Here is a 15240-nt window from a genome sequence, read left to right on the forward strand (position 1 = left end):
TTGGGCCTTTGGTATAGCTGCATTGGAGACGGAGGAGATTGAACAGCTGTCTACCCTGCCGGGTCTCTCCCAAGACCCTTCGGTTGTGGGGTTGCTGAAGGTTGAAGAACAACAGGTGCCAATTGCTACCACGACGGTGCACCGGCGACAATATCGCACCAACCGAGACTCCCTGATCCCAATCCATAAGCTGATTTGCCAACTGGAGAGCCAAGGAGTGATCAGCAAGACTCACTCACCCTTTAATAGTCCCATATGGCCCGTGCAGAAATCCAATGGGGAATGGCGACTAACAGTAGATTATCGTGGGCTGAATGAAGTCACGCCACCGCTAAGCGCTGCTGTGCCAGATATGTTAGAGCTTCAATATGAACTGGAATCAAAGGCAGCTAAGTGGTATGCCACAATTGACATTGCTAATGCATTTTTCTCCATTCCCTTGGCAGCGGAGTGCAGGCCTCAGTTTGCTTTCACTTGGAGGGGCGTCCAGTACACCTGGAATCGACTGCCCCAGGGGTGGAAACACAGCCCCACCATTTGTCATGGACTGATCCAGGCTGCACTAGAAAAAGGTGAAGCTCCAGAGCACCTGCAATATATTGATGACATCATCGTATGGGGCAACACGGCAGAAGAAGTTTTTGAGAAAGGGAAGAAAATAATCCAAATCCTTTTGAAGGCTGGTTTTGCCATAAAAGAAAGTAAGGTCAAGGGACCTGCGCAGGAGATCCAGTTCTTAGGAGTAAAATGGCAAGATGGGCGTCGTCAGATCCCTGTGGACGTCATCAACAAAATAGCAGCTATGTCCTCACCGACTAATAAAAAGGAAACACAGGCTTTCTTAGGTGTTGTGGGTTTTTGGAGAATGCATATTCCAAATTACAGTCAAATTGTAAGCCCTCTCTACCAAGTTACTCGGAAGAAGAACGATTTTAAATGGGGGCCTGAGCAACGACAAGCCTTTGAACAGATTAAGCAGGAGATTGTTCACGCAGTAGCTCTTGGGCCAGTCCGGACAGGACAAGATATTAAAAATATGCTCTACACTGCAGCTGGGGAGAATGGCCCTACCTGGAGCCTTTGGCAGAAAGCACCTGGGGAGACCCGTGGCCGACCTCTGGGGTTTTGGAGTCGGGGATATCGAGGATCCGAGGCTCGCTATACTCCAACTGAAAAAGAGATCTTGGCAGCATATGAAGGAGTTCGAGCCGCCTCAGAAGTGGTTGGTACTGAAACACAGCTCTTCTTAGCACCTCGACTGCCAGTGCTGGGCTGGATGTTCAAAGGGAAAGTTTCCTCTACGCATCACGCGACTGACGCCACGTGGAGTAAGTGGATCGCACTGATCACACAGCGAGCTCGCATAGGAAACCCCGGTCGCCCAGGAATGTTAGAAGTGATCACGGACTGGCCAGAAGGCAAAGATTTTGGAATGTCGCCAGAGAAAGAGGTGGCACGGGCCGAAGAAGCCCCGCTGTATAATAAACTGCCAGAAAATGAGAGGCAATATGCCCTGTTCACTGATGGGTCCTGTCGCATTGTGGGAAAACATCGAAGGTGGAAGGCTGCTGTATGGAGTCCTACACGACTAGTCGCAGAAACTGCTGAAGGAGAAGGTGAATCGAGTCAGTTTGCAGAGGTGAAAGCCATCCAGCTAGCGTTAGACATTGCTGAAAGAGAAAAGTGGCCAGTGCTCTATCTCTATACTGACTCGTGGATGGTGGCAAATGCCCTATGGGGGTGGCTACAGCAATGGAAGAAGGGCAATTGGCAGCGCAGAGGTAAACCCATCTGGGCTGCCGCACTGTGGCAAGATATCACTGTTCGGATAGAGAAGCTAGTGGTAAAAGTACGTCACGTAGATGCTCATGTACCCAAGAGTCGAGCCACTGAAGAACATCAAAACAACCACCAGGCAGATCAGGCCGCCAAGATTGAAGTGTCTCAGGTGGACCTGGACTGGCAACGTAGAGGTGAGCTATTTATGGCTCAGTGGGCCCACGATACCTCAGGCCATCAGGGAAGAGATGCAACATATAGATGGGCTCGAGATCGAGGGGTGGACTTGACCATGGACACTATCTCACAGGTCATCCATGAATGTGAAACATGTGCTGCAATTAAGCAAGCCAAGCGGCAAAAACCCCTGTCGCATGGAGGACGATGGCTGAAATATAAACAGTGGGAGGCCTGGCAGATTGACTATATCACACTCCCACGAACACGCCAAGGCAAGTGCCATGTGCTTACAATGGTGGAAGCAACCACTGGGTGGCTGGAAACATACCCTGTGTCCCATGCCACTGCCCAGAACACTATCCTGGGCCTTGAAGAGAAAATTTTATGGCAACACGGCACCCCAGAAAGAATCGAGTCGGACAACGGGACTCACTTCCGAAACAACCTCGTAGACACCTGGGCCAAAGAACATGGCATTGAGTGGGTGTATCACATCCCTTATCACGCACCAGCCTCCGGAAAAATTGAACGGTACAATGGACTGCTGAAAACTACATTGAGAGCGATGGGGGGTGGAACTTTCAAGCATTGGGATACACATTTAACAAAAGCCACCTGGTTAGTTAATACTAGAGGATCCGCCAATCGGGCTGGCCCCGCCCAACCAAGAGATCCACATACTGTAGAAGGGGATAAAGTCCCTGTAGTGCGCATGAGGAGTATGTTAGGAAAGACAGTCTGGGTTAGTACTCCCTCAAGCAGAAGCAAACCCATTCAAGGGGTTGTTTTTGCTCAAGGACCTGGGTACACCTGGTGGGTGATGCAGAAGGATGGGGAGGTTCGATGTGTACCTCAGGGAGATTTGATTTTGGGAGAGAATAGCCAGTGAATTGGGCTGTATGATATTTAACTGCTAAATAACCTGCCAATGCATGTCATTGTATCTATAGTGTCTATATGCCATATCAAGGGTATTATTGTGAGAATTATCCAAATGACTACAGGATGGACTTTTGAAACTGAGCCAAGTACAACAGCGATAGAACTTGAACTGGCACCCACCAATTTCCTCAAGATCAACATCTTCGACCTGCAGACCAGGGGCATGAGTTGCACCAAATGTACTAGCCACAAGTTCCAGAGGCAGCGTACAACAACCCAACATCTCACACCATCTCTCTCTTATCCTGAAGAACTGTTACAACAGATAGAGCCCCAAAATTGATGGACACATTAGAGGGATAGCCCGTAGGCTAAAGGAACACCGTGTGTGTGTGTGCGAGGTCAGGGGGTGGAGTCCATATACTTATATATAAGACAAGGAAAGTTGTAGTGGTTGATTGGAAAAAAATAAAAAAAAGTAAGATCTGGGCATGATGTAGGTGGTATAGAATAAGGGGTGGATAATGTCCTGGGTTCAGCTGGGATAGAGTTAATTTTTACAGGAACCTGGGAGGTGGGGGCATAGCCGGGGCAGCTGACCTGAACTAGCCAAGGAGCTATTCCATACCATGTGACATCCTGCCCAGTATATAAATGGGGAGCGGGCCGGGGGGTGGCCTCTGTTTTTTCGGTGGGGGAAGTGGCGGAGCGTCGGGTCCCGGGTGGTGAGCAGTTGCACTGTGCATCACTCTTTTTGTATACTTTTTTTTTCATTAGTGCCGTTGTTGTTGTTGTAATCTCTTTTGTGTTTGTCCCAGTAAACTGCCTTTATCTCAACCCTCGAGGTTCCAGTTTCTTTTCCTTTTCTCTCCTCCGTCTCCTCCCCATCCCACCGGAGGGGGGCGGAGGAGTGAGCGAGCGGCTGCGTGGTCCTTTGTTACCGGCCGGGCTGAAACCACGACACAAGGATACAGGTAAGCCTCTATTTTGCTCTAGTCTCGTAGGGTTTCGATTTTTAATTCTAGTGCAAGTTGCTTCACAAAGTGAATTGTGCTTCCTTCTGGTATTAGCTATTAGCTATTTCTGTAGAGCGTGACACGTAGAAGATTAGCCTTAGAAACATACTATTTTGACACTTTGGCAATGTAAGTCCACCTTGAAACAGAAGTGTGTACTACAGCCCTATGTACCATATCCCATATGTGAAATAACAGTTCTGCAGATCATAGTGAACGATCAGAAAGGAACTGCGATTCCTGAAGTGGACAGTCAGATGTGAAGCCAGGAGAGAGATGCCCGTTTACTGGGTGTAGCTACACTTGTCAAAAGCAGTTGTCAGTTACTGAACTTTGGAAGTGGGAATTAACTGTATCAGGCTCTAAAAGAAGTTGTGAATGCCTGCTGACAGTATTGTTTCCAAAATAACAGTTTCTGTACGATACCATCCCAGAACTTTGAAAGGCAGTGAGTGGTCACATTGTAATGACATGCAGTCTTGCACGTCAAGCTCCGTGTTCATCTTCCTTTATTCCTTTTGATAGATGCAGAAATAAAGTCATATCGCAAGCGTTGTTAGATAATGCTAGAATAAAGGGGCTTGGGGGGGAGCAGTCATTTGAAAGTACAGGTCTTTGGTTCCAAAGTCTGTTTACTTCTTCCCAAGCTGACTGCTCTTGTGCCTTTCAGAAGTGCACGTGTGCTGTGAGGCTTATGCCTTGCTATCGTAACGACAAACTAAGGAAATCGGGTTACTCTTCGGGAGTGACGAGTGTGTTTGGACAAAAAGTTCTAAGCAGTGGACTCCTTTAAACTCTTCATCAGTGCAAACAAACATTTCTCCATGGTACCAGCATGAGCTGTGTGTTGTGTTGCTCAGACAACATGAGTAAATGCAGTAAAAGCAGACCTTCTTTTTAGCTCATGCTTTGGGATATGAGACATGCACAGAAAAAAGGCATCGAAACGCTTGTCTGAGTTTCAGGCCAGGTGGGGTGACTTCCTCAGACTTGCACTGTTACCCGAACCGATGCTTGTCTTGTACGTTACATCCAGTGGCACTATGTTTGAATGTTGTGGCAAATGTAAATCATGTCAACAACTTTGACAAATACCCAATGCAAACATTCCCACTGAGCTACAACACTAAATTTCCTGTTAGTTTACAGCCAGGCTAACCACCTCAATGTGCTAAAGGAAGGTGTGAAGATTGAGGCAGCTCATGTGAAGAGAAAGCACCTCCACCATTTTTTGCCTGCAGAAACCTTACCGAAAAGAAAGAAGGTATATTAAAAATTGGGCTCTTCTGGCAATATTTTTTTTTTCCTTTAATAATTACTTGAAGACTTCATTATTTTGATGTTGTTGTTTCAGCAAAGCATGCCAGGTACTAGTCAAAATGCTGGTGGGCTTCAGCGCAAAAGGACTTCTTCAGATGGAAGCTGTTTGGACAGTTCCGGAGACACGGGCTCCAGAACACCGGAAAATTCCTCTTCATCACATAAGATTGCTAAAGTGGACACCTCTCCAGCCGAGAGAGAAAGGTTAGCACCATAACCTTAAAGCTGTGAAGAAGCTGCTTTTTAACTGACTCGCGATGGGAATGAGGTCTGGGATTTCTTGTTTGAATCTGTGTTGTTCATAAGCACGTGGAGGGCTCTAATGGCTTCAGGAAGAAAGCTGTCATCTCCTTTGGGCACGTGGGGGGAGGCAGGTTAAAGAAATCCTTGAAAAAATGAATTTAATATCCATGAAGACATGTCGGAAGAAAGGAGAAGTGGATACCGGAGGAATTATTTGGTCTTGAATGTAGATCTCCTTGGGTTAGTGTGTAACTTGAAGCCGGAGTGTTTTCCATGTAGGTAATTTTGTTCTTTCTAACAAAAAGTATGGTTAATGCCAAGCAGTATGATGTTCTAACGAAGTGCTGATCTTGATCACAGCAACACTAGAGCTGCTGCTGCCTTGGTGCAGCAGTATGAGAACTCGGGCAGTAAAAGTGTGTGTCACTTCCTGGGAGGTCTGCTTGTTCATAAGCTACTTCAGCCCAGGAGGAATATGTAATCTTGAGAGTAATAGCCCAAGAGTACCAAATGTGTAATGCCTGCTGTGTTCAGACCATTTGGTACTGGAGGAGTGGCACTAAAACTAAAATAAAATGGGATGCCCGTATGGGTAGAGCAGATCCATTCATGGAAAGCAGTACAGAGTGCTGGAGGTACTAAGCTGGAAGACAGTGCAAGTACATAGAGACTGACTAAAGAAAACGCTGAAGTTTAAATTTGCGGTCTGAAGTTCAGCGGTCAAAATGAAGATCTCGTGCTAGATTGCCTGGGAGTTTGTTGTTTGGTAGAGCTGTGACAATGAACTAAGAAGACAGACATTTGTCTTGCATGGGCTTTCTGGAAAGGAAATGTATAGTATTTTACAAACGAGCTTTTTATAACTCTAGCATCTGACTCTTACAGAAATGCTGCGTACCAGAAATCTAACGGTGCTAACAAGAGAGAGAAGCTACCTCGTGTAGCTGAGCCATCAGTGTCTAAGGGACTCTCCATTCCTGTTACTGATTCAAGTATGTATTGACGTGGTGGGTGGAATGCAGTCTTTAATTTCACGGCTGAACTCTAGAAGCGCGGTGTCTCTTACAGAAGTGGAGGCTACAGTTGCAATAAGAACATTGGGACCTCTAGTTGGTAGCACCATTCCAGGACGTAACACAGTTTCTCAACCAGGAGGACGTTTTGTCCAAGGACAGCATGAATTAAGTGGGACTGGAATTACAGATCCTAAGAACAGTGCACCTAAACGACCTTATTCAGTGACCACTGAAGGACCTCATTCACCTCCATCAGAAGAACGCCCCAAAACACTAGCAGACGGAGAAAAGGTAAGGAAGGGGGGCTAGGCCAGGGAGGGTTTGAAGTAGAATTAATTCTTGATGTACAATGCATGACATAACCGAGAAGAAATGCATATATACATCCCCAATGGATTCAGGAATCTAAATTTAAGCATAATGCTAGTTTTACTAGGATGTAGGTGTGAGAAATTGTCTTGAACGGACTGTATAGCTATTAAACAATTTTTTTCCCCCGAGATCTGGCACTAGTGACTGGTTTTGGTCTGGTGGCAGGCTCTCTAAATACTACTGTACTTGTATATTACTGCACTGACCCATTGCTCAATGAACTGGAAACAGTTCTTCATTCAGAAAAAACCCAAATCTCAAAAGGAAGAGGACATGAATGTTATAAATGTAGACGTATGAGCTAATCTTGTTCTGGCAGATGATTTTCGAATGCCTCTTGATAGTTTTGCTGCTTTAGAAATCAGCAGCCTACTCAACAGGTTGTCCACTGCTGAAACGACCGTGTGGAGTTGCTTGTTAAATCTGGGTTTTGTGGGAGCTTTTGATTAATGCTTGATTTGTTTTCTTGCTATACATAACTCTCCTTAAACAGCTGTTTGCGTGGCTTGACCTCTGATTTGAGGCAAAGAACAACTAGAAAAAACTCCATTTTGACACTTGTAAAGAATCAGCTTGCAGAACTGTTACCTACTATTGAATACTTCAGGTACAGATTTCAAGGTTTGGGTAGTACGACTTCTTGCGAGGCTTGAGATTCCTGTGCGGTAAGGGGAGTGTTGTCTAAATGTTGTTTTAAGAATGGCCACTAACACAGTTAATGTGTTGACTGGAAGCTGTACTCAAATATGAAGGTAACTTCAGTATAGCAATTATTTTGAGTCTGTGTATTCTGTTCTTCTAGTTAACTGGCCAGGATTCAGCATTCAAAGGCGGCGGCAGTCCAGAAGATGTCAGCAGCAGATCTACAGACAATGTAATTAGGAAGGGGTTTTACTCAGTGGGCTAACTGAAAAGCTGAATGGACTCTGCTAGTGCCTAGACTACCTCACATCAGTACTCTACGCGTTTATTGATGTAAACAAAAATATGCTTTTTAGTTTAACTTCTTTCAGCCTTCATTTCCCAAATATGTTCTTGTAAGAGTTATCCCTATTAGTCTTTTTAGAAGTCTTGACTGTCACTAGCTGAAACAGCTTTGGAAAAGCCACAAAAACCAAGCTGCCCTGTGACTTGGATTCAGAATGTAGTTAAACAGGTTAACTAGTTACTGCAACCACGTTGTGGTGTCAAGTGTGTCTGAACGTGCTTGTATTCATTTGTGCTTTCCTAGTGCATGTGCATATATTGTTCTTCTCCTAAACTATTTTCCCGGTTGGCACATACACTCCTGGGCATCTATCACAATGGTGCTCAGCTTCCTCAGCTAGCAGCTGTCCCCTGCCTAACACGGCCACGCGCTACACAAGTATTGCCTCCCATGGAGGCCCATAAATAATTGTGGTATTGAAGACAACGCAGCAGAGGATGCTACCAAGGTATGGAGATGATAGACGTGTCCCATGCCGTTGTATCTGATTTTTGTCTTGAGACTGCTCCAGCATGAGACTTGAGGGCTTTTTTTGTTGTCGCTGGGTAGGAAAGCTAAACTCGGAACACACAGCTGAAGATGTACTTAAACATTGCAATAGCCAAGGCTGTTGTGGCACTGCTACCCACCTGCAAGGGAGAGTCTTGAAAGGAATTGGCATGCAGAGAGTGTTTTCAGATAAACCCTGAAAGCTGTTCTACGTGGTTACATGAAAACTTGTAGTAGTCTGAAGTTCCGATTCTGTAAACTGGTAACACTGCTTACCCAGTTAAGTGCATGAGGGTTTTTTGAGGGGTGGGGAGAAATTCTGATCCCGTGAAACAAATGTTGTGCTCTCTCTCTATTGTAACTTCTTTATAACTTGGTGTTTTTGTAAATGAAGTTGTATGTTTTTCCAGAGAATTTTCGTATGTACTGTAAAATACTGTCTTCCAAAAAGATTTTTTTTTAATTATTATTAATTTTTTTTAATGCATGTGGGATCTGCTTAAAAACCCCAAACAAGTAAACCAAATGTAAGGCGGGCAGGGCAGTGCCAGAAAAAGTATGTTCTACAAAATGATGATGTCATGGTAGAGTAAATTTGAGGAGACTAGGAACACTGCTTTCCTGCTTCTAGTATTTCCAGGTTTTGAATTAACACCCTCTGAATAGTGCAGCTTGCAAACTGCGCTGACAGCTGAAGTCCCATTTTGCTGTGCGGACAACAGATACCCCTGACTTCTTTTAAAATTAGTTGCTTGGCTTAAACCGCAATTCTGAGCTCTGATCATTTTAAGCATCCACCTCAAACCCTAGTGACAAGACCGAAGGGGCATGTAGCTACCTTGCACGGTCTTCATTCTCCAGCATTCCCCCTACTGCTGGTATTCCAAACTTGTGGAGAAAGCATGACCATGACCGTATACTTACCTTTTTTCCTTATTACCTCTGGTTTCCAGCTTGCTTCAAGTGCAATTCATCTCTTAGAAAATGTGCCTTAGTGGGTTTGAGAGGTCTTACTCCTCCTTCTCCCCTCGAAAAAAACCCCAAAACTTAAGAGTGCAAGGCTTAGGTTTACTCACAGGTTAAAATTAAGAAAGAGAACCTATGTTACTTCAGTGGCTTTTAGCAGAGCTACACCCTGAGTTTATAAAATGGTTACCTTGGTTTTGTGACCTGGGTTAAAACCATGGTCTTTCAATACTGTCAAGTCTGTGTACTAGTTACAGTAGGTATACAACTTCAGCACTTGTGTAAATAAAACTCCATCGTTAATTTGAAGGAATTAAAGCTGAAGTAGGTGATGAGATAAACGGCAAAGCAACTATGAAAAGTGTTTTGTAATGGTCTACAAGCCTGTAATATTACCATGCTTTTAAACAAATTCTTCCACTTGACCTGTTAAAGGCTGTTGTGCCCTTAACCTCTAGTCAGCACATGCATTTCTGCAGCTGGTCTCAAACTAACCTAGCTAATTGATATCAAAGTATATGCCTGTACATGGATTTATTTTTTTTAACTCTTGCTTTGCAGAATTATCTTCTAATTGTGCTTTGTTGTTGTTGTTTCCCCCCACACACTCTTAGGGTGTTAAGAAGAAGTTTAGGAAGAAGTCAGGTTACTAGTTTCCTGGACTTGATCCAGCATGGGTCAGATTACACGCTTTATTTTAATGTACCCTGACTCAGCGCTTGGCCGCGTGCAGAGAGATGTTGCTGTTCTGGAGTTTCCCTGGCTATTGCAGAGGTTGGATGCTGCCCCAGCACTATGCAGATTAGATTACAGCTGTTTTAAATAAAGTTCAAACTGCACCAGTTCAACTGAAGTGTTTTCCTTTGTTTATGGAGCAAGTCTTCTGTCAAAGTGATTGAAAGGCAAGTTCCTCATGCATAAAGACTCCTCTCCCTACAATACTCAGAAGGAAGCAGCCCAAGCTAGAGACAGTATTGCCAAGCGTGGTTCCTGTCCTTTAGGGTGAATCCCTCCAGCAGGCTTTTCTATGCTCTGGGAAACATCTGCGGTTATAACTTTGCAGCTGCTGTTGGCTCTAGCAGTCCTGTCTGAATCTGGTCCAGCGCAGGTCACCAAGAGTCAGTGCTAGAAGCAGCGCTTCTTAGCTGTTAGCAATTGCATCATCACATCGCTTCCTGGCATAGTGTCTTATCGCTGATCATCTGGGGACAGAGGTTTTTATTCGTTTGCCAGATGGAGCTGGTAGTAGGGCAAGTTCTTTCTGGAATACCTGAAGGAGAGAAAAGCTGTATGTGGCCTTCTTTCTCATTTTTGTTTTTACTGAAAAGCAAAGCAATCGGTGCTAGCTTTGCAAGATCCTCAGGGTTATCGACAAACCCCAGGTAAGTAAATGCCTAAACTAAAACAAACCCCAGTAACAAATGCATTGTTTTCTCTTGCTTCTGCCACAATACATCCCCCTAAGACCCTAAACCCAATACTGAATGTATTTAATTGTGATTGTGCTGAACACAAGATGACCAGAGCCAGAAAATACCTTGGACTTGAAGGTGAGGGAGGCTCCTTGATGCCAGACTTCCTGCAAACTTTGCTGTTTTCTGTCTGCTTTCTTAGCTGGTTGCTGTGTGTGTGGCTTGGAGGTCCAGCTGGAGGGGGTGAGGGATGCATGATCAGTCTCCTTAAAGAGGAGCAGCTCTGCGTTGAGACTGTGTACGGTTAGTAACTTTGAGCAAGACGTTCCATTGCAGGAATTAACGTCTCCTGTGGTTTTACTTGTTAGGTCTAAGCAAAGAAGTGGTTCATGTGAAGTCGCCTCCGCTTCTGCTACTGCAGTGGGTTGGTGTAACTTCTTGCTACTGCTTCTGCAACTGCAGAAACTAGAGAGAGCAAGTAATAGAGGGGTTGGGGGGTCCAGCCGCAGCCCCCTGCTTCCTGGCCAGCTCTGCTGTTGCTCTGCCTTTCGTCGAGTGCTGCGGGGCCAGGTTGGACTAAGCAGAGTCCAGTGGGGTGTTTTCCGAGAAGGAGGCGAGGGGTGGGCTGTTGAGCACTGCCTGCTGCCTCCTAGCATGCTGGTCAGCATGGACTCCCTCCCCTTCCCTGTGCCTGAGGGTTTCTTCAGCCACCATCTACCCCTGGGGTGCCCAGCTCCGAGCGTGGCCCGAGTATGACTACCTGTGGTTGGTAGTCGGTTTGTTTCGTGTTTCCAGGTTTTCTTCCTTGGAATCATGTTGTCCACAAAGAAATGTCATTATCCATCCCATTTCTAATTCAGTATCTACTGATCTAGTGTGACCCAGAGCCTGTGTGAAGGAGGAGCCGCCCCAAAGGATCCTGCAGCGACCTGTTTGTCCACAATCCTTTCTCCGAGTCCACTTCTGGAACTGCAGGGGCAGTGCTTGTGTGCAGAGTCCCGGAACAGCAGCACTGCCAGGGAGCCCCAGCGCCTGCTGTGTCCAGAGCTGCTCTTTCCACCGCCACACTCTCCTCCTGAGCCCTTCTGGTGTTGTAAGGCCGGAGTGCTCCAGCAGCTTGGCCACAGTTCTCCCGTGTGGCCATCCTGTGACAGCAGGCAGGGGAAGGCACTGGGCACTGCTGGGACAGAGCTCGCCATGCTCCAGAGCAGCATTTGCGTCATGGAAGGAGACCCCCTCAGGGCAGTGCCTTAAGGCTTAGGTCTTCTTCCAAAGTTTCTCTCAAGAACATGCAGGCTCTGGCCATGTCCACCAAAAATTACCCTGTCCAGTATTTTTAAGCTGCTTTTTAAGCTCCAGACTAGCTGAACGAGAAGACATCCACTGTACATTTAATTGAGAAAGATGTACGCAAGACGCACCAGCTGGGGACTGATGCTGCCAGCAGGTTCAGCACCCCAGGGGAAGAGGAGGGCAGCCACCCTCTCTGGCTGGAAGCCTGTCGGGGCTTCAGCGTTTCAGCTTTGGTGGCCCCAGGCTGCTGCGGAGCCGTAGTCCAGTCTCTAGGGCTGCAGGGACCCATGCCAGGGGCTGTGTGGAGGGAGCTGGGTAGGGGCAGGGCTGCAGGAGGTGATTGCAGGGCTCTGACCCCAAGCAGAGTGGCTGCAGCACTCGCGTTTGACCCCCAAACCTTGCCTCATCAGTGCCTTTACGGTAGCTGGAGATCCTCATACTTACACATGAGGAGTTGCAGGCGTGATCTGTACCAGCAGTGGCTTAGGAACCTGGACCGGGGCTAAGCCCCAGCAAGAGCCTTTGCACAGAGCTGTTGCTCTGCAGCTCCCCGGCTTGCCTCCCAAAACTCCTCATCCAGCAAAACCTCCCACGCTTATGCGGAGCTTTGATTCTCGGGGCTCCGCTGTTCCTCTTGCTGATGCTAATGCCCTTGGTGGCATCAGTTCCCATAATCACGGATTGCTATGTAAAATATTTATTGCAGGACTGATCCTTCTGAGATTGTTATCCTGGATGAAATGTCACAAATGACCGTATGGAAGGCTCTCACTTTGAAGACAGAAACCCTTTGAATCCAGGGAGGAAAAAGGTAAAGGATTGCACGTGAACGTGACCGTGCTCCTCTGCAAGCGACGGCGCACACCTACGCTTTTCACACGCTTTGGCCGGCAAGGCTGAGCAAACGGCCTGTCCCTGGGAACAGGCAGTGAGGACCGTGGCATGCAAACCAGCTCCTCTCTGCTGGGGTGGTCCCCCAAACAGGGCTGAATGAGCAGCAGCTGGCAGGTCTTCCACTGATGATGCTCTCCCTCTTTTTCTCTTCCCTTCGCCTTTCCCCACTCCCGCTTTTCCCGTTTAGGAATCTTGACTTTGAAGGAGAGGAGTGAGAGCGTGACTCGGGGATGTGCCAACGCAGACAGAGGGAGAAAGTGCTTTGTTTCAGTTGGAGGATTCCCATTAAAGCCATGCAGATGTTTTCAGTTATCCTTGGTGTGCTTCAGGCATTCAGTATCTCTAGACCAGCAAGCTGAGGGGAACGTCACAGTCACGGGGAGTTTGGTGGTGTTCAGTCTGTGTGCGTACATGCGTGTGGGGGGGTGTGGGTTTGTAGTGGTAGAGGGACTGCTATGGCTTTATCATTCAGTGCTCTTCTTTTAATACCTAATTCCTCCTCTTTTTTTTCCTCTTTTTTTCAAATGTAAACTGGGAATGTCCAAAATAATTTTCTGTTATATTTGATGCATTCTCCACTTTCTTCTTCATCATGACCAGGTTTTTGGTGTGGTTTGGGGTCCTGGCTTTAATTCACTCTTATGTCTCTTACTGGTACGAGAGGGATGCCCTCTGCGGCAGGGCAGCATAGAGAGCGTCCGAGCAGTTGGCCTAAGGTGAAAGAAAAGCATTTGCTCCCTGCGCTCCAGTTTTACCTCTCTTGGTTGGTTTGGTTTTGGGTTTGTTTTTTTTGCTTTGGCTCTGCCATCAGCCTGGGAGCTGCAAAATGCAGAACTGCCACCTTCTTGTCCCCTGGCTGTAAACTGCATCTAAGGGAGCACTTCAGGTATTTCATTTTGCGTACACCGTATGGTCACAGGAGCGGCCAGATGAGACCTGGGGCTCTGTGTCCCTGGGCTGCTCCCTCTGTTGTTCCTCCACTTTCCTTCTGTATTGGATCTGGCTGAGTTGGAGTTCCTTTACCCCACAGCAGCCCTCGTAGTGCTGTGCTCTGTACTGGTAGCTAGAAAGCTGTTGATAACACAGCAGTGTTTTGGCCATGGCAGACAGCCAGAGCACACCCAGACACCCAGGCGTCTTCCACGTGGAGGCCACTTCCCACCTCGGCTGGCCAACGCAACGCTCTGCCTACCTTCTTCAAGGACGTCAGCCGTTTGATGCTGACGAAGCCCATCTTGTTCTTCTGGACATGTTTCAGGATGAAAGCATCCTTGGCCAGGTTCTTGTCAGAGAGGTGGAATTCCACCCTGGACACAACCCTCCTGGCCAGCTGCCGGTCAGGGACAGAGTAGCTGCAGTCCAAGAGATCAGCCCCCAGAACATCGCTCGCATCGCAGAAGCTCCCGGCAAAGCAGCAGGGACACGGGTGTGACTTGGTGGCCTTTGGGCTGTGCAGCACTGCCCAGTCCCAGCCACAGCGGTCGGTGCAGATGGCAGAGTCTTGAGGAGCAGGGTGGCTCAGCTGCGCTCTGAAATGAAACGGAGTTTTATGCTTTTAGAAGCGCGCTTGCCTTCACGCCCCCAGCATCGGTCCCTGCCACAAGTTACGCGGCAGATGGCCTTGCACAATCTTGCAGCCAGAGGTGCCTCACGAACAGAGCGCAATCTCTTTGATTACCAGGATACAGGCCAGGAGATATCTTTGGCCTCCGGTTCACGGCAGTTGTCCCGACTCCCCCAGGCCACACACTGTTCACACAGCGGGAGCGAGAGGCCTGTGTCCTTGGTACCCTTGGGGTGTCCTTGCTAGCGCCGAATCCTCCAAGCACGAGGAGGGGATGTACTAACCCCATCCCTGGGATCCCGTAGAGCGCAAACAGCCCCAGCGCCCCGACACCGGACGTTGGGCAGAATCCAGTCCTTTTCTGGGAGCACGTGGCGGCGGGTACCGTCTCCTCCGGGGTGTCACGCACCCAGGGAAAGGGCCGCCCCCTCCCAGGGGGATCCAGAGCTGCTGCTTTTCCCAGCAGGAGACTGAAAGACCTGACAGCACTACTGGAGCGAGGGCTGGGGGAAAGCGTGCCACCGAGCGACACCGCGTGACCTTCCTTCGCGCCCTCGAGGTCCTTTTTCCTATTTCTGCCTCGCTCTGGTCAACGCAGCGAACAGAAGCGCGGGCAACGGTCACAAACGCATTTGCCATCTGGCTCAAGGAGGCTGCGGCTGCAGCTTGGTGCCCACTCGGCTCAGGTGAATCAACTTGTTCTTCTTCCCCCACCGGAAAAATACTGTTGAAAGCCAAGAGCATTTGCACCCGCAGAGAATCTTGCAGCCCATCTGCAGAGAATTCCCCAAATATTTGGGGCCACCTCTCCCCTTTCACCTCCTAG

At 47.7% G+C, this 15240-nt stretch overlaps 1 protein-coding gene and 1 long non-coding RNA gene across 11 annotated transcripts in view; one reads left to right on the plus strand and one right to left on the minus strand.

Annotated features, from left to right (window-relative positions):
• Positions 1-15240, minus strand: part of LOC126037029 (electroneutral sodium bicarbonate exchanger 1-like) — a 148972-nt gene that overhangs the window by 94246 nt on the left and 39486 nt on the right. The gene's annotated exons all lie outside the window — the stretch shown is intronic.
• Positions 7609-10090, plus strand: LOC126037036 (uncharacterized). The gene is made up of 2 exons (XR_007505463.1): positions 7609-7682; positions 9866-10090. It is a non-coding gene; the product is annotated as an uncharacterized LOC126037036 (long non-coding RNA).

This window comes from Accipiter gentilis, unplaced genomic scaffold (assembly GCF_929443795.1).
Source record: "Accipiter gentilis unplaced genomic scaffold, bAccGen1.1, whole genome shotgun sequence".
NCBI lineage: Eukaryota > Metazoa > Chordata > Aves > Accipitriformes > Accipitridae > Astur > Astur gentilis.